The sequence below is a fragment of the Terrapene carolina genome, unplaced genomic scaffold (genome assembly GCF_002925995.2).
Source record: "Terrapene carolina triunguis isolate 2854851 unplaced genomic scaffold, T_m_triunguis-2.0 Scaffold93, whole genome shotgun sequence".
Taxonomy (NCBI): Eukaryota; Metazoa; Chordata; order Testudines; family Emydidae; genus Terrapene; species Terrapene triunguis.
The window spans coordinates 11,285,941-11,312,443 of NW_020664444.1; the positions used below are offsets into that span (position 1 = coordinate 11,285,941).

Genomic DNA, 26,503 nt, shown 5'->3' on the forward strand with positions numbered 1-26,503 from the left:
GGGGGGGGGGGGGGGGGGGGGGGGGGGGGGGGGGCCAGGCTGTTTGGGGGGCACAGCCTTCCCTACCCGGCCCTCCATACAGTTGCGCATCCCCGATGTGGCCCTTGGGCCAAAAAGTTTGCCCACCCCTGGTTTAGATGGTAGATTATTTAGATAGCATCACAGAGTGCTGGGAATGAGCAAGTGAACCAGCACTCTGGTCACTGTTTAACCAGTTAGGCTCCTGGAAGGGCCTGATTAAGGAGAGAAGTCATTATCAGATAAGATTGGGGCTGGGAAGCTAATGAGCTAATTAGCCTATTAACAATGAGACTGGATAAAAGAGGTGGTGAACCGGGGGTCTGGTTGGGGGAGTGGAGAGAGTGAGAAAGAACAGTAGGGCCCAATAAAAGGGAGTTTAAAGGAGACTTTCCTCACCTCACCTTTGGAAAAGGGGTAGTAAAACTGGAGGATATTGTAACTAAGTGTGTCTGCACAGTGTTGAAGGTGATGGAGTGAAACACTGTAAATAAGCCGCATGGTGATATCGACACAAGAGAAGGTCTCTGGGTGGTCTGTGCGAAGCAAAGAGGATGGGAGCAGTAGGTACCCCATCACAGATGGTTTAGGAATTAAAAAGCTAGAGCTTCTATTAAACATTAGGAAGCTAGGCGTGAATGGGATGCTCAAGCAGATCTATTTGATACAAAGGATGATAAATGTATGGCATAGTTTATGGAGGAAGGAGACTGAAGCACTGAGTAGGTACAGTGTAAGGTCTATTTATTTGGCCAGGCTTTTGATTAGTTTTCTAATTGGGTTTTGTGGTTTTTGGTAGCAAGTGGTTAGCAGGTGGTTCTGTTATATTCAGGTGATTGGTAATTGATTGTTTTTATTGATGTCCGGTGCCTTGGCAATGAGCACAAATATACATTAAAAAAATATAATGAGACCCTGACTAGTTGAGCTCTCAGAATGCTCCTGCTGTGTCTGGGGGTGTGTGTGTGTGGGGGGGGGGGTACAATTTGGGTAGAACTAGAGGAATAGAGACGTCTCAGTGAAATGAAGACAAAAATATTAAAAGTATGCCTCAGATTAATAATGTAATACTCCATGGTTTCTCATGTGAGAGAACCCCAGCAGGAGTCTTTTCATCTCAGTGACTATGATCATCTCAGGAGAACAGAGAGAGAGCAGCAATAAATGAAGCTTCCTTTTTACACCGCCTCAAATCTCATTTGTTCAGTGGGTGAAAACTTTTATAGCTATACATACAGTACATGGACCCCTGCTTGGATGATATGGAGATATGATAATAGGACAATGATACAGGTATATATGTAAATGACTTGGTGGGTGTGCATTTCACATTGAACTTTAAATGGGGCATAATCTAATTGGACTAAAGGCTTACTGACAGGTATTGACTTTTTTTAATTGGGTAGTGTCTTAGGGGAGAGAGGTTTTCAACTTAGAAAACAGCTGTTGCTGCTGAAGATTCAGTCTACAGAACTAGCAGAAATGGGTGGATATAATGGATTTCTGCAGACTCTGAGGGCATGTCTACGCTTGCCATTTGAAGCTCAAAAAGTCCCTTTTTTGTGCAAAAACCGCAGGAGGGTCTACACTTTCTAATGACTTTTTGCGGTGAAACTCAGAAGTTTCACCGCAAACAGAAAACCACCTCCTCAAGAGGTGTATAGTTCTTACCGGTGATACTGTTGCGGTGATGTGCAAGTGAAGACACGTTCTTGTTGTCTACACATATTTTAGCCTCCGAAGGATATCCCACAATGCCTAGGTGACCACTCTGGCCAGCAGCTCTGCTGCTCTGATGCCAGGTAAACAGACGTCCACCCCTCCCCCTGTAAAGTCCCGGGAATTTTGAAACTCCCCTTCCTGTTTTCTTGGCAAGTGCTCACTTATCTGGCCAGGTGACAATGGCTGCTCCACAGAGCAAAGGATACCCTGCTTGGAGCAACGCTGAGCTGATCAGTGTTTGGGGAGAGGAGGCTGTGCAGGGACCCAGGATGCCCCACGCTCACCCCCTTCCACAAGACCTATCCTCAAAATGGAGAGAGCTGAACTGTGGGATAGCTGCCCTCAGTGCACTGCTCTCATCGGTGATGGAAGTGCTGAAAATGTGAACATGATCTGATGCCTGTGGAAGTAAGTGAGAACACAAACCAGCGCTTTTCTTTTACCAGTTCCCTATCACCGATTAAACTGACAGTGCAAGTATAGACATAGCCTTAGAATGCTGTGGAAAGCACAAAACTAGCCCACAATAAGTCTTTTCAAATGTGTGTGAGAATTGGTTTTGTAGCAAGGTTTTTCTCTATTATATTTTATTATTTTGAAATTAGATTTTAAAAAAAGGTAAATCAACATCAATACAAAAAAGAGATGGAGAATATACAGTTAATTTGCTAGTGATATTTTTGAAAAACTTGCCCCTGAGTATTCTGTTGATGAATGTGTCCCCCCTCAAATTAAAGTGAATAAGATCATTCACAAAAATAAACAATAACGGAAAACAAATGAGTCTTCAGTCCCTCAGTACAATCCCTTCACACCATTCAGTGTAAACGTATTCTGCTGTCTGTTTCCTCCAAAGTCAAAACTTTTTCCCAAATGGCGTTATATTTTGATATGTCTTCCTAGAGGTTGGAGACTAGGGTGACATCCTGGTCTTATGGCAAAACTCCCCTTGACTTCAGTGTTCATTTGAGTTGAATTTCAAAATCTGTTGCGGTCATCGGTACCAACTTAAGTTATCCTTTTAAAAAAAATTGCTTGATATTGATAGAGAAAAAAATAACCATCTTCTGAAATGTAGTGGTTTTGCTGCAGTAAATTTTTATGGAATCAGTTGCATGGCCTTGGTTGTCCTTTAAAATCCAATTTTTTCCATGTTATATGTGATATTAGTCCTAGTGGAATGAACTATTCTCACCTTTAGTACCCACTAATTCTAGGCCACGAGCAGAGAATATGCAAACATATGTAGTGAGTTGTTAATGTTAAGTATTATAATTTTCTTTAGTTGGTCTGGCAGGAAACATGCATGAGTGCCTTTAATTTTCAAATACCTTGAATAGTAGGGAGAAGGGGCAACATTAATGTAATTATACTTGGACGCAATCTTACTAGTGGATAGCTGGATCACAGTCCGTTTAATGTGACAGTCTGGTTCAGAACTTGATGTGAAGTTAATATCTCATCATATGTTTTCTTGGTTTTGTGGCTCAGTGCATTAAACGAGTGAATAGATAGAGTGGATGAGGTTTCCATATTTGTGGTGGGGCAGGTGGTGGCTGAAGCAACATGGATGAGACGGTATAAGCACCCTTATTGCCAGATATTAGTAGAAACAATCTACTTGCAGGAATTGGAACTACTGGGAGGTGGTTTGAAAATGGGCATTGAGAGGCCTCACTGTAATAACTATCAAGATGTTGCCTTGTGCATATGTTACAGTATTTTTTGGTCATGGTAAAGGATAGCAATTGAATGAATAATAGTAAATTGTATGGTGCATATCAGCTGTAGCATTTTAGGCATCTTATGCATAACAAGATAAAACTCATTAAAACAGTAAAACATAATGATTATAAAATTGCATAAATTCAGCTTAAATCATAGCAAGCACCATGGTAAATGCTTTTCTAAATAGTCGCCAAACTTTTTGTAAAATAGCCCGAATCTGTGGTGTTTCTCACTAACAAAGGGAGGGCATGCCACAGACTGCAGGCAAGTGGTACTCAAATATGCAGAGTACCTGAACTGTCTTTGAAAATCTTACACTTTCTGCCCCTAGAGGTGAGATGGCAGGTGTCAGAAGCTCTGGAGGGGATTTGGAACCCAGTACATCTCAGGTTTTAAATGTTTTAGTACCTAAGGCTGGGTTTTTCAAAGGGCTTTTAAGAGATATGCATGCCTAAATCCCATTGAATTTCACAGAGATTTGGTCACTTAACTCACTTAGGCTCCTTTGAAAATTCCACCCTTAAACTCTATTCAGTCACCAATAGGCAAAGCAAAAGAATGACAATAAATAAGCCTAATCTCTCTTCCCAGTCTCCTCTAGAGTCTAGACAATGGTTCAAATGCTGAATTTCTGTCCCCAATGCAGGTGGTGGATCCATTTCTAGCAGACCTTACTGTATCCAGAATGCATTGCAACATTTTTACTGTAATGTGAAGGAATGCATTGTGACTGCAAGATCAGTATAAGGAGAAGGGCTGTAGTCTGGTAACGTTTATAAGATGAAAAAACAATCCTGTCCCTCGTGCCCCAAGCTGACACTTGATTTTTCCAAAGACCGCACTCGGTTGAGGATCACACCTAAAGTGTGCAGCAGCTCAGTCTGCTGAAGCTTCTTCCCATCAAAATCAGGAGGCCTGGGGAAAATGTTGCTCTTTTCACACCACCTGCCTGAACCAATTATCATAATTTCAGTTCTTTTGAGATTGTCTCTGCAAGTTGTCAGCTACTGCTGAATTTCAGAAATATAATTCCTTAGACCTCATAGGCCTCCTCTCAAAGTTGGACAGTAGAGGAAATGTAGCTGGCTGTGGGTTGCATAGTAATGATTATCCAAGCCATATCTTTCAGATATCTCACTCAAAGGTGGTAGAGATGCAAAAATGTATTGGAGCCTGAACTGTTTCTGAGAGCACACCTTTTACAATCTGAGCCAAGCTGACAAAAAATTCCCCTCCATCAGTGTCTGGGTCCACTTTGTCTCTTAACCAAAACCAGTTCAGTACTGTCCCATTCATACACCTCAGATGATCAAGCAGAATACAGTGATCGATCATACTGAAAGCTGCAAGCAGATGATGTAATATAACCCTCTCCCTCCCTTCTGTGCTAGCCAGATCATTCAGAAACCTGATAAAGGCAGTCTTGCTACTTTCTACATATTTTGATTGATAAGATTTTGTACTTTTGAATTTGATTTTAGAAAAACATGTCTGTCCTTAAGCCTCTGGGCACAATTACACGAATAGAACATAATTTAACATTTTGCTGCCCGCTATTGGCTGCAACAAAGAACAATCCTCAAATTTACAACTACTCTCTCTGCCATCACAAGTATGACAACCGCAGTCTGAAACTTGAGGAGTCCTACAAACGATGCATCCGTCACAATTAATCTGTCTCTGAAAAAAAGCAAAGCCTTTGTGAACAGATCGGGTTTTCATTGTGGCCTGAAGGTTAACAAACTCAAGCTGCTTTTGGACCAATAGAAGAAGCAAGTACCAGAGTAAAAGACTGTCAATCTGGACTGGAATTTCATAGGTTGTTACTTTCCAGATGTTCTTGTGGCTTTATTGACACAGCCTTTTTCTAGTTCTGCATCTTACCCAAATGCTGCGTGGCAAGTTACGGACTGGTTGATAATCACAGTAATTTTCAGCACAGCTGGATAAAGCAAGTCCTCTATTTAGATAGAATAAAAAAAAAAGCAAGCATCATAGCTATTGCCTTTTCTAAAGTCATGGCAAAATGCCCTTGCTGCTGTGCTAGCTCGAGTATTGACAGTTTGGGCATTGGTGGCAATCAAAAAGGGAATTTATTGGCCAAGGATACAGGCCATAGGTGGAGGGATGGACTTATGTCAGTGGTTCTCAAACTGTGGGTTGGGACCCCAAAGTGGCATTAGACTTGCTGGGGCTTGGGGATGAAGCCAAAGTCCGAGCCCCACCGCCCAGGGCTGAAGCCCACAAGCTTTGGTGCTTCCCAGGGCATTGGGGCTTGGGTTTTGGCTTTTTCATGGTTGACTATATAAACTCTTTGGGTGTGACCCAGACCACCAGCAAAGTCTACGATGTTGCCCCGTTGCAGTTGCTATACAGCCACGCTAAATCCATTCCAGCAAGTCCATTAGCTAGTAGAACTTGATAGCTAACTAACTGGAGTTCTGCTCTTCTTGGATACCGAATTCTCTTATAAACAGGGACTCTCAGGTTTACAGTTACATGATTGAGATGAGCTCTGCAAGTACTTTGAGGAATGCCATGCTGACATGTGACCAATCAATCCGGAGAATCCTAAAGCTTTGTCCTACCATGCATGTAAAGGCCAGATGCTCAGTATATCTCGTCTTACACCTGAGCTATGCTCTACATTCATTATGAGATCAGATTGAAACTGATTAAATGTTCACTGTGTATTTATGTTTGTTCCATCTTTGAAGTGAGGTCATTGCTCATTTCAGTAATTTTCTTAGGAAAATTGAATATGCTTTTAACTTCTCCAGTGTTTTGTAATACCCGATTAGATGCCTGAAAATAAAATTTCTCTACTGACTTGGTGATTTTTCTGGTTGCCAGACAGTGGGTTTTTTTGTTTCAAATGTCCAAATCGTCTAGTATTGTTCACAGGTTGGTTGGTTAATGTCTCAGGTAATCTTACTAAAAGTTGCTGATTACTGGGTTTGAAAATTCATCCATTATGTACTGAATTGCTTTCTGCTAGAAAGAAGAGATTTCTGAAGTAATAGGGTATTTTTGCAGTATGCTTGCAAGTTTCCACTGAGAAAGGGGCTCATCCATGTCATCTCAGACCCTGGACTGAACTTGGTGTACATTAAAAAACCAACAAATCCCTAGTTCAATTGCAGCATGGGTTTTTAAAATCCTCCTTTTTGTATCTGGGAGTAACTCCGATGAAGTGGGCTGTAGCCCACAAAAACTTATGCTCAAATAAATTTGTTAGTCTCTAAGGTGCCACAAGTACTCCTGTTCTTTTTCCATTAGTGGCTTGCTTTGTTTTGCTATGCCTGTGTGTTCTTTCTTTGCTCTAAGAAGTGAGCTGAAACCATCAAGTCTCACAATAGCCTATTGGATGGTGTGTTGCTGGACGGTGGATGGTGTGTTGCTGTATGATTGAAATATGACGATGTACATCATTGTTGCTACCACTGTTAGACACTTGCAACAAATCTTGTACAAAGTATGTCATGTTAGGTGTCTATGGAAAAGTTTTATGTTTGGCTAAATATGATTATCCTGTTTAAATCCATATGTTATCACTTTAGCTGAAGTTATGAATATTGACTATGTATCTATGGGCTGGTCTACACTAGGGGTGGGGATCGATCCAAGATACGCAACTTCAGCTACGCAAATAGCGTAGCTGAAGTCGAAGTATCTTGGATCGAATTACCTGGGGTCCACACGGCGCAGGATCGATGGCCGCAGCTCCCCCGTCGACTGCGCTACCACCGCTCGCTCTGGTGGAGTTCCGGAGTCGACGGTGAGCGCGTTCGGGGATCGATATATCGCGTCTTAATGAGACGCGATATATCGATCCCGGATAAATCGATTGCTACCCGCCGTTATGCTCTAATAAATTTGTTAGTCTCTAAGGTGCCACAAGTACTCCTGTTCTTTTTGCGGATACAGACTAACACGGCTGCTACTCTGAAACCTATGTCTTAAATGTGTTGTTCCTGGGATAACACCCACAAGGTAGTTTACATCCAGCCTAGCCAGCACATTGTGAATGGACTAGTCAAGTTTAATGACCCATTAAAGGACACTTCACTCTAACAATGGGCCATAGAAGAAGCTTGTCTTACCTGGTGAGTTTTCTGTGGGCGTCTCAGCCAGAATATGGATAATGGCTGCCCCTGTGGGTCAGCAAGCCATGTAAGGATATGTGATATATTCATGTGACCCTGGACTCCATTTTGTGCCAGTAATTTTCCAGAAACTGCTGTGAGCTTCTTTTTGTGACAGTAAAATTCCAAGCACATGGCAGAGGGTATAAAAGACCCTTGAATCATCTCCATGTTGCCTCTTTCCTGCTCTGATTCTCTGGACTGTGGATTTACAACTAAAAGGAGCATTCTAATCTATGGACTGAGGATCTTCCAGTCTTTTGGAAGTTACCATTGACTTTACAAGCCAGCAGTTTATTCCATCATTGCTACAAAACTGATATAAGAATTTTGCAATGATTGTATGTATATGATCTTTTAACCATTTTAACCTGCTTCTTTTTTTCTCGTATCAATAAACCTTTAGATTTTAGTTACTAAAGGATTGGCAGCAGTGTGATTATTGGGTAAGATCTGAGTTATATATTAACCTGGATATGTGGCTGATCTCTTGAGATCGGAAGAACCCTTTGATTAAATTGGTTTTCGATAACCACTCATCATAAACTCTAGTGTCTGGGTGGTGAAATAAGGGCTGGAATGCCTAAGGAGACTGCATTTTTGACTTCTTGTTAACCAGTGTGGTGAGGCAGAAGTTCACTTTTGTTACTGACTTGGTATATCTAATGATAGAATAACCACCAGTTTGGGGTGAGTCTGCCCTATTTCTCATCAGTTTGTCCTGATTCTGGTATTCTCAGCTGTGACCCACTGAGGCACGGTGACAGATGGTTACAGTTTTGTCACTGTTTGACCATGGCTGGATTTGAAACAGTCATTTCGTAGTGAAAACCTCTGTATCCCATTGCTAATCACCAGACCCTTCCAGTTCTTCCAGAAACCCACCTGAGGATAAATGTAAGTGATGCATGTTCTTTTTTATAACGTACAGTGCCTTTTCAGGTACATGTAAAAGTGTCTCATCTGGAGCTCGACTTGGCTGTTTTATGTTTCAGGAATTTGTGTCTAAGAACTTAAGGATGAACTGAATCTCAGATTAGAATGATAGCTAGAAATTGTGGTGATGTGTTGATGAGCCTTTGCTTGCTTGCACCTGTGGATGTACACCTTTAGCTCAGAGAATTTGCCTGTGGGTCTGAATTTTAATCTTGCCTCCATCTTCCTATATTTTAACGAGGCATTTGCCTGTGTATTTAAGATAGGCCTTCAGGAAACTTATTCTGTCCTGATACTCCCTATGCTTTTCCTGCACTTCATTTTCTGGGCCTGTCAGTCCAGCCTCTTCGCATTAAGAAAAACAAAATCTATTTGAATCTGTATTGTGCTGCTTCTATGCATAGGCAAAGTGAGCCATATCTAAAGGATCTTGTCTAATGACTGCTTTTTTAATTGTAATATTTGTCTCTGGAGAGACTTTCTCTGAGGCTAGGTCTACACTGTGGGGGGGGGGGGGGGATTTAAGATACACAAATTCAGCTAAGCGAATAGCGTAGCTGAATTCGACGTATCCTATTGGACTTACCCTGCTGTGAGGACGGCGGCAAATCGACCGCCGCGGCTCCCCTGTCGACGGCGCTTACTCCTCCTGACGAGGTGGGAGTACGCATGTCAATTCGGGGATCGATTTATCCGTCTAGATGAGACGCGATAAATCAATCCCCGAGAGATCGATTTCTACCCGCCAATCCGGGCGGGTAGTGTAGACTAGCCCTGAGATCATATTTGATTTTCTTAAACCTTTTTCCTATTGACTTTTTTCACACTGGCATGTGATGTCTTAATAGCTGCATTTCAGTTTGAATAATTTCTGTGCTGTATTTTCCTAGGATGTACCCATTGATTTTTAAGGCTTGGCAAGCTTGATGTTTTGCTAATTTTAAAGGAGTTTGTGGTAGAAAAATGTAGGGCAGAGAGTTCCTAAAGTTGGTGGGCTCCTTCTGACATATATTGTTTTACGTGTGCATTGAATTCCTTTAGCTTTTACTTTTTCATCATGAACCTTGACTTCCTTTCCCTGCTATTTAATTGCATAACAAGGTGCTTGCACTGCTTCTTTTACTACATCTGGGTCTTGTGGGGCCTGTGGGAAATGTAAAAAGTTACTGTTTGCAAAGGGAAAACCTAAGGAATTTTAGGAATGTATTGACTCATATCAGCAGGTGGGAAAGGAGGAGAGAGAACGGGTTTCTTCTAGGTACATATGTACATACCCTCTCACTTGGGTTGCAAATGTCATTTTATTAGACAGGCTGGCACAACACTTCTGAATAGCTCACAAAGTTTATGCTCCCCACACAATGTCTCCCCACACAATGTCTCTGAAATTAATTTGTGCCTTTTTATATAGAGAGAACACCATAAAATATCCTAGTATATAAAACAGCGCTACATATATTTTTGGATTATTGTATTGGAAAATTTGAGTGAGAGTATATAATCTTATATTTATAAATCACTCCCACACAAAATATCAATTTACCAATACCAACAAACATGCAATTAGATCTATCTTAAATTGTCCCTAAAACGGTCACTCATTTATATTTCTTGATAAGTTGATGACCAGCGCAAACTTGTAGACTTCAGGTACAGAAAAGACAAATGCCATCTATGCAGATTTTCCTTTGAGGCCTGTTAGTGGAAGATACTTTTGTGCACACTCTCACAGTTCTGACTGTGCTTAGGGGCTCATCTAACAATGTCAGTTTAATAAAAATAGGCTAACTATTTACACAACGTTTTCCACAGGGGTAGATGGGAATGTGGTTGTACTCATATTCTACTCAAGCTCTGCCCACAATACCAGAGTAGCTGGACGTTTCCAATTAATTTTAGCAGAAGCTAAAAGGCACTTAACTCTGAAGTCTACTGATAATTTATTAGTCCCTTGAGAAGAATGGGGTATTCCACATATCTGTCAGGTTTTCTGTCTGAAGGCGTATTAACAGAGCAGTGTACTAGACACCGAACAAAAATATGAGCCAGTGCTTGCCTCAGAAGAGTTTACAATCCAATTTAATACAAGATGTAACAAGAATGTAACAAACAAATAAAAGCAATGGGAGGGGGAGAGTGAGGGTAAGAGTGATAAGAAATGTAGCTCCATAGATTAGCTGTATGCACAACTAGATGGTTTCAAGCCTGGGAAGAGTTTTAAGTTAACAGAAATCCCTGGTGGACACTCTACCATTTTACAGGTGAGGAAGCTGAGACAGAGGATACGTCTACACTGCAATAAAAGACCCGCAGCATGGCTGAGGTTGGTCTGAGTCAGCAGAGTCAGGCTTGTGGGGCTTGGGCTGTGAGACTATAAAATCACAGTGTAGACGTTTAGGCTTAGGCGGGACCCTGGGCTCCAGCCTGAGCCTGGATGTGTATGCTGCTATATTTAGCCCTGTGGCCTGAATCAGCTGACCTGGGCTCTGAGTCTCCGTGCCTTGGGGTTTTTATCGCAGTATAGACATACCCAGAGAAGTTCAGTGACTTGTCTGAGGCTAACCAAAGGAGTCATCTAAGCTGGGATTAGGACTAAAGCAGTCCTTACTCCTAGCTGTGTTCTTGCATCATTGAACTATGCAGTTCTCAATAAAACACTTGGACTATTGACATTTTTGGTATATTGTATAAGGGAAACTGTTTCCCTTGGGTTGAGGAGGTGGTCTGCCATTGGCACTAATACCTGAATCAACAAGTACATCCAGATTCAGTCTCTAAGGTGCCACAAGGACGCCTCGTTGTTTTTGCTTCTCCAGTTGTTTTCTGGGCATTGTTTTGCAACTCTAGTTTGTAATAGTCTTCTTCCCACATTGGTATTAAAGTTTGTCTTTCATTTGCAATACCTGTCCCAATTATAAAGTTTATTCCCACAAGGCCCTTGGGTTTCTCTGATCCTTTTTTACTCACGGGGTTAAGCTTTTTATTCCTTTTGAATCTCTTCTTGCATGGTTGAAGGGGAACTCCAGGACTGATACCAATTCAATCTTATTATTCATTTGGATGGCAACTTGGTCTAATAGATAAGGCACTGGGCTGGGATCTGGGAGACCTGGGTTCTGTTTCTGGCTCTACTGCTGATTTGCTGGGTGATATTGAGCAAGTCACACCCTCTTTCTGTGCCCTGCTTTCCCATCTGTAAAATGGGTGTAATGATACTGACCTTCCTTGTAAAGTATTTTGAGATCAATTGATAAGCTGTATACAAGTTAGGTAGTGGTAATATTATTGGGTAGGTGGTTTGTAAGAGAAAGGGCAAGTCAGTATTTTTCTCCTCGCTTTTGCCTTCTCAGAAGCTCACATGCCTGAGTCATCAGCACAGGAAAGAACGTTTGGGTGCTTCCCAAATCTGGTATCATGCCTGTGACCTGCTTGAGCTTAACTGCATAAGGAGCTGTGCTGAGACCATTCTGAGCTTGGGTAATTCATTGGCTGAACACCACAGAATGTCAGCTTGGGGATTTCACATACTTTTTAGCTACTGGATGTCTTACCTTTCCCATCCCTACTCGTGGGATTTTAGGTCTCTAAAATATGGATTATACTGGGTGAACCTTCGGATGGTCTCCAACACTTTAAACTCATAAAGCAGACAGTCATGATTATGACCCCTCTCTCTCTGGTTGTTGAGATTGACTTGTTCAGCATGCATAAACATTGAACACTGTATTATCTGGATCAGATGTGGTTTAATCAATAGTGACGCACAGTTGAAAAGCTACTGGTGAAGATAGGACAGGCAGAAGTAGAAATCATAGGTGAGTACTGAAGAACATGGATGCATGTATCTCTGCATCTTTATCATATGGTAATTTTCATTGAGTATATTTAATTTCATTGGAGCCTCTCAAAATCTTTTGGCAACATTGTGTTTCTTTCCTTTGAAGTAGATACTATCTCAATTTTAAAGGTGAATAAAGTGCAGTCTTGCCTATGCTGGGGATTTTGCCCTTATTATAGTCGTCGGTGGCCATTCACCAATGTGGTTGCACCAGTGCAAATCCCTAGCATAGGAAGTCAGAACTTCTATTCACATTGGTGTAGTTTTAGTCCAGGTTGAAACGGGGTAAGCTCCCCCACTACTTAGTGCCTTTGCTTGTCTACCCTAGGGGTTTTCCCTAGTGCAGCTGCATCAATGGCTGGCCATGAATGGGTGTCAGAGTAAATCTGCACTATAGGCAAGGTCTAAGAAGTTAAGTCACGTGAGTCAATGGTAGAACTAGGAATATAAACCAAAAGTCCCAACTCTATCCTCTTCTGTAACCACTTAACATACTTTTTCCCTACCCGTATACATGTTAGTAAATAGTAACTTTTATGATTTTTGTATATTAGACACTTATTCTTTTATATGTTAACCACAAGCCTTTTTATTTTGTGTCTATATATTTATTGCCCTATATGTATTTAAACTAAAAAGTTCTTTGTCCTTCAATTGAACCTAATGGGTGAAGGAAAAATGAACTCAATAATCGAATGTGTGTAATCTTTTAACCCTGGATTTTACCCTGACTTTACTAATGTAGCCCAGGTGTCCAGGGAAAAGACCTTTCAAACTAATGAAAGTGTCCACAAAAGTATGTTTATAAACAAAACGGGGTTACTTGTTATTGCAGATGGGTTCTGTAATGGAGTAAATGACCTATTGAAAGATGTTTTTAACTCATTGAAAACTATTGGTTGTGTCAGCTGTTAGTAATAATGACTGGGTTATAGATTCCTTTTTACTAATCAGTCAGGTAAACTGAGAACCATAAAACTGAACACATGGTAAAATTAATCGGGGGAAAGGATTTTTCCCTCCAAAAAAAGGAGTTTAGTTGTGTCTCGTCCCATAAAAGGAAAGAGGGTTGGAAAGTTAGATTGGGAATGAACACTGTCAGCATTCCACCAGGTGCAGAAGAAATGACCAAACCATCTTCCCTTCACCATCTACAGGGGGTGAGAAAGCATATATTCTTTCTGTATTCTGTATAATTAGAGCCTTGCAAATCCACGGATATCAGTTTTCTATCCGCATATATCCGCATCCGCCGATGCAGATATCTGCGGATCGTTTTTATAGATTGTGGATGGATGCGGATCCAAATTTTATATCTAAAGTCCTGCAAATATGTGCTTTATATTCGCAGATCATTTCTGCAGATTGTGAATCAGATGCGGATACAAATTTTGTATACATGCAGGTCTCTATGCATAAGGTTGTATTAATCTTTCATTAATATTTGATTAAATAATTCCATTTGAGCGTATTATTTGACTCTCTCCAATCATTATTAAGTTCAAACACGCAGCATGTTGTGTCCATGCTTTGTTAAATATATTAGAATGAGTCTTCTAGTTCAATACTAGCATGTGGAACAGATTGGCAACGGCCACTTTCTCTCCAGTGCTGAACTATCCTGTATGAAATCTGTGGTAAAGCATAGGATGGTCAATATTGCTATTTCTGTGTCCCTCTATGCCGGGGTGGGCAAACTTTTTGGCCCGAGGGCCATATCTGGGTGGATAAATTGCATGCAGGGCCATGAATGTAGGGCTGGGGCAGAGGTTTGGGGTGCGGGAGGAAGTGCATGGTGTGGGAGGGGGTGTGGTGTGCAGGAAGGGGCTCAGGGCAGGGGGTTGGGGTGCGGCAGGGGGTTAGGGTGCAGTGTGCAGGAGGAGTTTGGGGTGCAGGCTCCAGCTTATCTGGAGTAGCGCCGGGGTGGCAGCAGCGTACAGCGGGGCTAAGACAGGCTCCTTGCCTGCCCTGGTCCTGTGCCACGCTGCTCCTGGAAGTGGCTGGCACCACGTCCCTGCAGTCCCTGGGGGAGAAGGGGTAGCTCCCCCGAAGCTCCCATTGGCCGCAGTTCCCCGTTCCCACCCCACCGTCCTCAGGGGCTGCAGGGACGTGGTGCTGGCTGTTTCCGGGAGTGGCACGGAGCCCGCTGCGCTACAGGGGTGGCAATCCCACGGGCCGGATCCAAAGCCCTGACGGGCTGGACCCGGCCCGCATGCCGTAGTTTGCCCACCCTTGCTCTATGCCTTTGAATAATGTGTGAGCAGTTTGTTTATATCTGATATTTCCTTATTTGTGCTCAGTGCTGTCATATTATTGGTATAGGATGACATCAGACTCCTACATTTATCTTTTAACGAAGTGCAAGTGCAGTGCTTGCTGTTAAGCCCTGTGCTGCTAATAGCATAGTCTGTGGAAACAAAAGGGTGTTGCTTAATTCTGAGTTTTTATGTATTATTTTTTGTTTGTTCCTGAATTGTAAACAGATTTGCTTCCTGTGTGGGAGTAGAGCAAGGCACTTGCCTGATTGATTCGTTACTTGCAGGGACATAGAGCCAGGGGGATCTATTGATTCCCCCCAAGCCAGCTGAAGTCAGTCTGTAATGCACTTATTTGCCCTTTAACAGACTTCACTTTATGTACTCATTTCTGAGTTTAGAAAGAAAGTTCTTTGAATTCACAGTCTTATTTAAGATGATGTTCTGCATATTATGGTAATATCTTTAGTGAGTGAAGGACTGCTGGCAGTGACTGTTCCCAGGTATAGCATGAGCCAGTGCTATGCAGGTTCTCCATACAATTCAGCCAATCTCTTTGATCTCTTGACATTCCAGTCTTTGATTCCAAATAGCTCTGTCACTACCCTTCTGTTCTGATTTGCCCCATTATTCCCTTCTTCAGAGATTGTCCTTTTCTGAACAGACTGCCAATCATTCTGAATCTGTGGTGGTGTCTTTTGTTGTGTAGACAGATCTGTTGGAGGCTTTGTCTACAACACTCAAGTAATTTATGGCTAAACTCTAGAGTCAAATTCTGGTCTCCACTGTTGGTGGCAATGACTTTCGGATAACACCTCATCCTGTCTCACAGGGAGTTAGGATTCATCATATAACCCTCTCAGGTAGATTTATTGGGCTTCAAAATTGAGTAAACGCCTATTATGCTTAACTGTCCTCTTAATTTCTTCAAAGTTGTGTTTGTTTAAAGGTGTCTTGGAAAAGATTATAAAAAAAATGTGCTTGTGCCCTCTGTTGCAGCTTTATAATGTGTGTGTAGAAGGCCTGAAAAGTGTTAAGTATTTTGCCTGTTTTTTTCATTTTAGAAATCTCTGAAATGTAAGTCAAGGTGTTTCCTTGTTTTCCTGGAGAACTGTGGAGTCTCATGTCTTTTGAGCTCTTACACCTTAATTGGGGTGAGGGAGTATTGAATTTGTAAATAAGACATTGTTTCCCTGGTGTTCATTAGACCCTTGAGTTAAACATGTTAACAAAAACAAACAAAAGCCAGAGTTTAGGCAGTGTGACTGAAAATTCCTTCCCATCTCAGTAACTCAGTGTCTGACTCATGTGATATCATTTCACTAGTTCTCCAATCACCTGTCTTCCAGGGTAGCAAAAGACCTGTATTTCCAAGGTGGATACAAAAACCAACAACTTTTCAACAATCTGCCTTTATCATAAAGAGGAAACCTCCCCCGCCCCTCCAACCACACATGATTTTGATTTCCTTTTTTGGATAGCTTTAAAAATCAAATGGCCATTATTAGAGCAGCGCTGAGTGGGCTGTGATGTTTGATGGGACTGTAGGCTGCCTCTCCCTCCTACCCTCTCAGGTGCTGTGTGACCTTGATGCATATTATCTCATAGTTGGCTGTGTGCAGCCTTTCTGTCAGGGATAGTGATGGAAAGAATAAAAGTAGCTTGTTAGATAAACTTCCAACTTTTTATCTTCTAAACTCAGTCCAGCCTTGGGCGTTGTGGATAAAATAGCTTGGAAAACTGGAAGATGTGCTTTTTCAAAGGCTCTTGCTGATGCTGGTAAAAGGACATTCTTTGTAAGAATAATCTATTTCGTGGCAGCTGAGTTTACATATTGCTATCTGTATTTTAGAAGAGGGGAATAGGGTTGAATGGGCATAACACTAAAATGCATTTTAGAAAGATTCCTGAGTTGGTTTGAAATACACAGCATCTGCCATGAAAGCTGGGGTGGAGACCAACAAATGGCTGCAATTTCTCGCCCAATTATTTTAAATGGGAACACAGTGATTTGAAGCCCTCTGAATTTCTTCACCGGCAATTCCATCAGTGTCCTAACCTAGAAATCTTACTCCGGCCCCTTTCATGTACCTCTATCTTGAGATGTAATCCTTGAGAAGGCAGGAGAAAATGTCATAAGTAAATAATTTTGCTAATGAGTTTTCCTCCCTGAACAACGAAGCGATGCCAAGCAATACATTGGGAAGTGCCAAGCAGGAGGGTAATGGCTCCTCTGTGCAGCCTGTTGTAAACAGGATGTGGTTTGTTTACTGGCCCTATCTGCTCTCTGTAGTCCTCCGGTCAGAGCTGTGCAGAGATGACTCCCACTATGGCCCAGAGGAATGGGAGGTTTGTGAGCAAATATCGACTATCTAGTCAGAGGAAAATGTGGCTTCAGGCTTAGGAGCAAACAAAATTAAGCTGTGTATCTTGGACTCTTCCATGCTGTCCTGGGGTATTTATCATTTTGACTGCATGGCTGCATTGTAGTTGACTGCAGTGCAAAGGGAGTTTATTACACTGGGAATAACCACTCTTGGGTGACTAACTTTATGAGATTATCTGAAAGATGGTGGTGGGTGGAGATGGGCTGGGAGTGATGGCTCTTTTCTTCCTCAGAGAGTTGCATTAAACTTTGAAGAAATACTTTTGTATATATTGCAAAAAGAGTCAACTCTTCCCCTGCACTGTAGGTTGATCAGTAATTTAGCTCATTAGCCTTTCCTTTCTGGAGATCTGGGTAGAAATGTTGCATTGGTTCCAAGAGAAACTAGCATAGTCTCCTGCTAATTGTGAGTGGATATAGTTGGCTGTTTAAAAAAGGGTTTGGTATAGCTGGCAGTCTTTGCCCACCCATAGCCCAGGTCTGGTGTGAGGGAAAATCACATAACCCCGGCTCTAGTCAGTGATATTAGTTCTTCATTTTCATGAGTGCTGAACTGACTCATAAAAAATAAACTACTTCCTGTAACAGGGTGTTGTAATCTTCTGTAGATCCACCCTGTGATCAGATGATGGAGCTCTGCATGAAAATATAGGGGAGGTGGTGTAGTGGCTTTGTAGGTAGAAGGAGATAGGTTCTGGGGCATGTGGATCCTGGAGGGAAAAACCCAGGAGCAGCCTCACTTAGGTTGAGCTTTATACTCTTATTCCAAATGTCAGTAATAGAACCTCCCTGGGAAGATAGGTGAATTCAGGCTCTAGCCCTAAGATGTGTGTTCTTCATTTAAGCAGGCTAAGGATTTAAGGTAAAAATTTCAAAAGTGTCTAAGTGGTTTGGGAGTCTGTCCCATTTTTTAAAAGTGACTTAAGCACCTGGTAGCCAAAGTCTCATAGAAAGTCAATTGGATTTAGGCCCTTAAATCACTTTGGCACTTTTGAAAAATTTGTCCTTCGTCCATTCATGCAGCCAGACCTTGTACCTTGATAAGGAAGGGCTCTCAATGAAAGTCAGTAGACCCAGTATTGTTTCTAAGTATTGTATGGGGTCTCCTAACTGTGTGTGTTCTAATTCACCATGTATTTCAGCCTTTCAGTACAACAGGTTGGGGCAAGAATGGAGCCAGCAACATGAAATCTGGATCTGTCAGTTAATATTGATGTATTTTAATTTTTGAGGTTTAATAGATGCATGCAGTAAATCTGTAGTGCTACTTATATCATACATCTGAAAGTCTTTATTTGTGTATTTCGGAATTTTCCAACACCTTTTAAAATCTGTTCCTTGGTTCCGAGGCCTTGTGTTATCAGTTTGGGATTTATCCAGGTATCACGGTTCACATTTTATTTTCTGGGTTGCACAGACTGCTAGCTGTTCCTGTGTAAACAGAACCTTTCTTTTTGACAACTTGTCTCTCTTACACTTTTCTGATAGTATGCTAATAATTCAGTGTGTTCTCTTTGCCACCTATAAAGCTGAAAAATGAATGGGTTAATTGGGGCAAGGAGTAGAGAGGAAAAATGTGTGTGTGAATTATGTGCTGTGAGCTAAGGTGATCTGCTTGTATAGTATTTCCCAATCTGAAACTGAGGAACAATTTACCTTCAGAATATGAACAAATTATTCATCTAGGTTCCACCTAAACCCTCTGTGGTGCAGACCTTTTAAAGGTCTGTGGGTGAATTCAGAAGGTCTTGGGCCTGGTTTATCAGAAAAGTTTCTGTTATGTCCTATTCTGAATTCATTCTGACAAAATACCAGAGGTAGAAGTATTGTGGGCAGGCGGAATTTATATGCATATTTTTCCTTTTCTTCCCCAATAGTTAAGAATAATTTAAAATAGAATGAAGTCATTCCCCAAATAATCTGTACTACTACTACTACTACTACTACTACTACTACTAATAATAATAATAATAAAAAGCTAGCTACATGCAGCAACTATAACAATACAGTGGCAAGTGCTTCAAGAGGCAATTTCTCACATAACTCTTTAAGTATGAAGAGATGCTAAGGATTTTTTAATGTGACTTGAAAGAGAAGGCCTTCATTCAGATTGCAGCAAGCTAACAGCACTCATCCCACAAGAACGTGGTAGCTGCTGTAATTAACCCTTGTATCAAACTACGACTTAGAATGTGTTTGTGCTTCTGATTGCATTTGACCACTGTGCTCTCCTGCTCAACCCTGGAGGAAAAGTAGTTTGGCAAGAGAAGAGTCTTCATGAGTAAATTAAACACTGCAAAAATGAAACTCTGTCAGCCCAGCATGGGCTAGCCTTCTTTTGTGAAAACACCACTTAGCCATGAAAAATTTAAGATTTTCACATCTTAGTACAGGAAATACATGGTTTTTTACTTGTCAACCAGCTAGCAATCTGTGGAGGAAGATATAAACCTGACTATTAGTAGTATTACGATGATTACCTGTCCTTGATTGTAGGTTGTTGATAGCTAAGGGAAGCAGCCAGGGCATAAGGTCTGAGTGTAGTGTTCTGAGGAATTCTGAAATGCGTCTTTCCCCATGAAATTATAAGAGGAAAGAGAAATGTGAAAAAATAAACAAAGAATTAAAAACAAAAAGGGTGTGATCTATTCTGCCAGCAGTGAAGGAATCTAGATGTTGATGCTGGGTTTTGAGAGCCAGTTTATCAAATGTTATTTGGGAAGCTTGAAGAATCAGAGTGGCTTTTTGCACTGAATATGTCCTGTAGAGCAGTACCATAGATTTGTTCAAAAACCTGACACTTCTGTTAAGAAACCCAGAAGATCATGAAGTTTTGAATGATGGTGTTCAGCCAGTGTTGTTTGCTTCTCAGGCAAGGGCTAGTATGTATGTGTCATTGCTTTCATCTAGAAACAAAGGGATGCTATAAATTAATTCAGTAAGGCAATAACTTTTGAGATATCCCTGACTGATTAAACAGGAACTTCGTGCTGGAATAGACTAGTTGTCCATCTAGTCTGGAGTCCTGTCTCTGTCAGTTATCTAAATCAATGAATGCTTCAATGGAATTTGAAAAACACTGTAGTGTATCTGTTCAAATATGGAGTACTACCTAGATAAGGACTGGCTTGTGTGGTAATTTCTTCATAACCCTGGAACTTTTATCCTAGATGGTGTAAATGTAGATGCTATTTAATCATAGCAATGTCTAATTCTTTTCTGACGTTTACTAGTCTATTTGTGTCAATATGAAGTAGTACTGAGTCCCTTTAATATGTGTGTTGCTAAAATGTTTCCCCTTTTCAGTTTAAAATGTGTTGCTTTTTAACTTAATGAGTGTTTCCCCCTTTTCGCTTGTCATGTTGTATGACATGGAGACCTGAACAAAACTGAAGGTAAATTTTGGACTTTGGAGCTGATGTGGGACCCTATTAAAACCTCCATTCATTAATGTGGGCATGTGATTTTAAAAAAGTGATGGTACTCTGTTGTTTGGATTTGGTGCTTTCTGTGCCTTCAGTATACCTGACCTTTTCCTAACATTTTCTGTTATCTATTCAATACCTAGCTCTGCCTCCTGTTGTCCTTGGAAAATTGATTACCAGCGTAAGCAGAATCCCACAGTCTATTCTTGTAAAGATAGAAACAGAGTACCTGTACCTATTTAGTAAAAATATTTCGTTATCCTTGGTAAAACTTTCAATAAAATGGCACAATGTTTCTTTTATCCTTTGTCTCTATACCTTGTATATTGGAAATTATGCTATTTCAGGTATTTTCTGAAGTTTGCTGTTAATCCTTTGTGCTCCTTTGTTTTTTCTTTTGGCTTTTTTAACTTTACCAATTTTCTACTTTCCCAGATTCTTTGTATATTTTTTTTAAATGTTCTTTCTTGTACTGTTATTTACCTCCCTACTTAGTCGCATTGATTTATGTTGCCCTTTTAGCTTTTTCGATTTTACAAGGAAGAAGCTTGATTTGTAGCCTCCCTAACTGTACGTTAAATACTTTTCACTTACCCACTGTTGATTTTCCATACATATTATTATTGAATTCCAGGCAATTTCCTTTAAAGCTTTAGAACTTTATAAACAGACTTAAATTTAATATTATTTTAAAGTCCCATATTTACTTACCCTTTCTATGCATCCCCATTGACATTTCACATCTTATGATCTCTAGAGCCTAGGTGTTCTCCTATATAAATCTTCTTTACACCTGGTGATCTTCATATGGGTCATGCTATTGTCTAGGATTTGCAGTCTATATTGTCAATAACTGCCCTGCTTCCACAGATATCATCTCTGGTCCAAGCTCTAGGCCTTCTTTGAACTGTTTTTAGCTTTCTCACTTGTATTCCTCTTACGTTGGAGCAGCCCACATACTTCCGCATTATGTCCCATGGCATAGGATCATTATAAGTCCCCTTTTCAGCATTTTGTTATGAAATAGGTTATTAGACCTATAACTTTGCATAGTACTTACCAGTGAGACTTAAGGTCTCTTATAGTTGTATTGTACATTTTGTAGCTCAAACTGTATAAATTTGCATGGAAATTTCCCCCCTTCTCCTTAACAAAATCTAGAATTTAACAAAATTTGGTCATTTTTGACTTTCATAAAAGTGTGGGGGCAAAAAACCCCAAGATTTCTATAATTTGGTTATTCTGTAAATTGAATATATGTATTGTGTTTGGAAGGGGTTTACATCATGGATTTCCCACTACCTATGTTATTTTGATAAAGCAGCTTTAAGTGCCAGCTATTTTCTTTTGAAAAGCATTGACTGATAATGTTTAGGAAAACTCTCTCTCTCTCTCACCCCCCCCCCCCCAATATAACTGATAATTGATCTAAAGGAGCAATCAGATCAGGGAACTAAATAGAAATATCTTCAAATATCATTGATGCAGCAGGCCATAGTGGCTACTGACTCGTTACAGATGACTTAAGTGAGCATGAAAACCGTAAAATTGAGAGAGAATTAAAATTTTAATGAAAGAATTTTGACATCAGTGAGTTACATTAATTTAGTCCTTGATTTGCCACAGCCATTTTAATGATCTTTTAGGTCAGGCTTTGAGCCAATGGTCTAAATAGGTCTGGATTTTAAGGCTTTCATGCTCACTTAAGACTCATCTGTAATGAGTTAGTAGCCACTATGCTGCATCATTGATGTTTTGAAGACATGTTTAATTCTTTGATCTGATTGCTCCTTTGGATCTGTTATTGTCATTTTAATAATTCCCTAATTAGATGTTTACCTGATGGTCTAAATTAGTTTATTATGGGGAGCATGCAGTTATGGAATATAAAATTATATAATTGTTATGCTTTTTTTAAAGCTTTCTACCATGGATAACACAGAAGGAAATACAAATATAAAAACTATTTAAACCCACAAAATTTTTTTTTTTTTCTCCAGTAGTCACCCAGGAAAGCTGCGCTGAGGTTAAACACAAAAACAAACTCACTCCCTCATTTTTGTACAGATCTTGTAGGGAATGAACACAGTTCCATTATACATGTGACACTGCAGAAATGAGTGTTGAAGCTGAAGGTCTGGGCAGACATTTGGGCCCTTAATTGGCACCAGTGGACCTTTTGTCTTAATGTACTGTGACATTTGGTTAAAGAGCCCTTCTTAAATGAGCCTTAATTCTAGCATTCTTGGCTTCTGTGGGTTTGTTGGACCTAAAAACTCACTAAGTAGTATGTGTCACAGTTCAGGGAAAACACTTCTATTTCCCCTCTATGGTCCAGCAAGGGCTCCCACTCTTACGCTTCTCGCTGCCCAGCCATTGCCTCTCTTGGTCAGAGACGTGCTTCTCTCTCTTTTCTGACTGGGGTATTTCCAGGCTGCACAGCTCCCTGCCAAATCTATGAATCTCATGAGTCTGTAAGCTCCTTCTTTGTACAGTCGTCGTGTCCCCCCCCCGTTCCCCCCCCCCCAAATCTGTCCTGATGTAACAGATCCTCCTAGAGGGCTCCAGGGAAACCAGCTTATCTTTAAAAGTTCATTGTTGTCTTGGCCCATTTTTCAAATATTCGTTTGAAGCTCATAACACTTCCCAAGGTTTACATTAGTCATGTTACATACGATCCCACAATAACCCATAAACATTTGCATTTTTAATACCAAACCTTAATTCAGTAAGATTTAACTTAATTCAATAAGTTAGTCCAGGATATTGGAGGAGATTGCAATATCTGTCCCAATAGGTTTTATACTTGAATATTTTGTTCATCCAATTACTGTTAATATTAGCAGTGACTCTCTCTGCTCACAAACAACCCAAGAATGGAAGAATTTGCTGAAGGCTAATGTTATGCCCATAAGCTATCATTTGTATTAGTAGGGGTTCACTTACATTGCTGGTGGAGGGGGAAAATCCTCTTGTATTTTTCTTCATTTACCTTGAATACAAAAAATCCGTGCAATTAGTAAAAATGGTTGTTCATTTTGTGGTTTGACATCTGAAAAGTGATGCAAGGTTTTTCTTTTCAAAAGAGAACCTAGAGCAAAAAACCTAGATTACTTTGAAAAACAGGCCTTTCCTGGTAATCAAGTGTTTACAGAAAGATGTTTTGTTCAAACTCTTTCTGGGCTCTGTATGTTTAAACAAAGAGATCTTAGACTTAAACACAGCTGTTCATTTGAAAATGAAAAATCAAATTAAGCAGAACCCGCTTTTGAAAGCTAATGCTGTATAGCAACTGAAACAAAGGAAGAAAATACTGTGTTGTACATTTCACTTAAATAACTTTTTTAAAATAAAGTTTTCAACTAAAAAGTGTGGTTTCAAAGCCGCTCATCTCTTGCTGTATCCCGCAATAGAACATCTGCGCTCATTCTGATGCGGATGAATGACATGAATTAAACTAAAACCGTTGAAGTGCTCTTTTTAACATAATTACACCTTGTTCATTTTTGAGACACAATGCAGGGATGAAATGCCAATTAAGCCTGGTATGTTAATGAGATTGAGACTGAATAGCGGATTAGAGCGGACACAAATCCCACTGGAATTGGTTTGATATAATCCCTCAAGTTTGTTCTGTTTTAATAGAAATGTTATCGTACATGTGAAAATCTCCAGGCACAGTTTAAAAAAAAATAAAAAAATCTTGATCCATTTTGTTGGGATTTTACTCTGGAAATTGTAAAATTGGTTCAGTCTAGGTAAAAGTTGGTTGGTTTTGTTGTTGATATTCTCATTACTACTGAGAAAAGTTTTTCCTAGGTGGTTAATATATGGAAATATACCTATCTCATAGAACTGGAAGGGACCTTGAAAGGTTATTGAGTCCAGCCCCCTGCCTTCACTAGCAGGACCAAGTACTGATTTTTGCCCCAGATCCCTAGGTGGCCCCCTCAAGAATTGACCTCACAACCCTGGGTTTAGCAGGCCAATGCTCAAACCACTAAGCTATCCCTTGCCTTGTATGTTGGCTCAAAATTTCCTTTTGCATGCACGTAAGATACAGCATGGAGTGCCAAGCAATGCAGATGTTATTTTGCTACGTAGCTCTCAGCTTGTGAAGGCCCGAATATGCAACTCCAAATAAGGGAAGAAATGTAAAGGGATGTATTTCTTCAATAAGAATCATGGTTTCTAAGCATCAAGATTAATCTTTTTTTAAAAAGTTATTTTGCTAAATAGAAAGATGTAGAAGAGAAAATATATAGACAACAACGCTTTCTAATGTAATTTAAAAACCAGGGATTGGTGCATGCATATGTTACATGTTTTTGAAATTATTACACACTGTAAATTATTACAGACTAATTTAATGACCTCATTAAAATTAATTAAAGTAATTATTCACTGGTCCCTATATTCTAAGGAAAGACTCCTTGTTATATTTAGAAGCATATGTATTCTCTGATGTGTATGTACACTGTAAGGATGGAATGCATCCATTAGTCAATATACTCAGTCTTTCAAGTTCTGCAAAATAACTTCATAATAGCTGTTATTGATATATCTGTTTTCCAATGGTTGAGTGGTTCCTTTATGGTGAGTGGTTCATGTACTAGTAAAAACATATTCATTGTTAATTTAGATTTTTATACGTTTTTGGGGAATGATCTGTTACTTTTCCCCTAAACAGAGAGGTGGAGAGACAGTTTGACAGTGAAAGTAATTGCTAGATGTAATGGGTAGCATCGAGTATAATATTGTATCTAGTGTCCTTGTAGATTCGTGAAGTAAGAAATAGGACAGATGATCTAGCTTTTCTGATATGAGCGATATAAAGTACCAGCTGCTTGTGACAGAAGTAAATTTGGGTCCACAAGAGACTAGAATGAGTGATAACGTTGAGATGTTAAGCTCTATTATGAATCATTGCAATTCCTGGCATCAAGTGTTTGCATCCTGTCCTATTTGTAGGGAGTCAGTTAAAGGGGCAAATAAACAGACTAAGCTAAATGTTGCCCTTCAGTGGTAAATAATGGGGTCAAATCTCTTAGAGAAGCCACCATCTTCCTTGGGTTTACTACTTTACTACTTCCTTTGCTCTATCTGTTCTTCATAATGTAAGTCAACCTGACTGTCAACAAGCTTAGCCGCATGTTTGCTCAAGACCAGCTCCTGAGTGAACAGCTGATTGGTGTTGAACCTGAACATGGTAAATGTCCTGGTGGTTGGCAGAAGAATATACTCTGAGGAGTTTGCAGCCACTGTGCAGTCTCCTCTGGTTGAAGATTCACATTCACAATTGGTAAAATTGATCCACACCTTTTCACTGCTCCTGAGTTCCTCGCTGTGGCTAAGCTCTCACCTTGCAGCATCTGTGGGTAATGCATACTACCATCCACCTCTGGCTCCTGGTGGACGATGACCTAGCCTCAGTAATGCATTCCTTCTTCACTACTTGACTGGGCTAGAGCAATGCAGGTTACCAGAGCATGAAACCACCAGCCCTCAGGAATCTATAACTTGTACAATATGCAGCAACATGCTTGCTCATTAATGTGGTCTATGGGGAGCAGATCAAACCTGCGATCCACTCTTTATGTTGGATCATCACTGAATATCAAATAAAAGTCAAGGTCTTGGGCCTTATCTTCAAGATGCTTAACTGTCTGGACCTGAGATATCTAAAAGATTGCTCACAGTGATAACTGAGCTCCTTGGGCACAATGAAAATGTCTACTGTCAAGACAAAGATAATTTGAAATGAGAGAGAATTTTCTTAGGGGCTGGCCCAAGACTAGAACAAACTTTCTGGATCTAAGAACCACCACAACCATATTGTACAAATGCAAGGTGCATTCTTTCAACTTTGCCTTCACTAATAAAACAACACACATTATGTTGGGGAAAAAAAAATAAAATGCAAATTTTAAAAAACTACATGAATTGTTTCCCCCTGGGGCAAGGGAGAGAAAAGGAAAGAACCATGTGCATTTTGTGCAGTACTGAAAGGTATTCAGATACCACAGTGCTGGTCATGGTATGAGAACCTG

General features: G+C 40.4%; 1 protein-coding gene across 3 annotated transcripts in view; it reads left to right on the plus strand.

Moving 5' to 3' along the window:
* The window catches only part of MAD1L1 (mitotic arrest deficient 1 like 1), a 529,982-nt gene that overhangs the window by 104,717 nt on the left and 398,762 nt on the right, over window positions 1-26,503 (plus strand). The gene's annotated exons all lie outside the window — the stretch shown is intronic.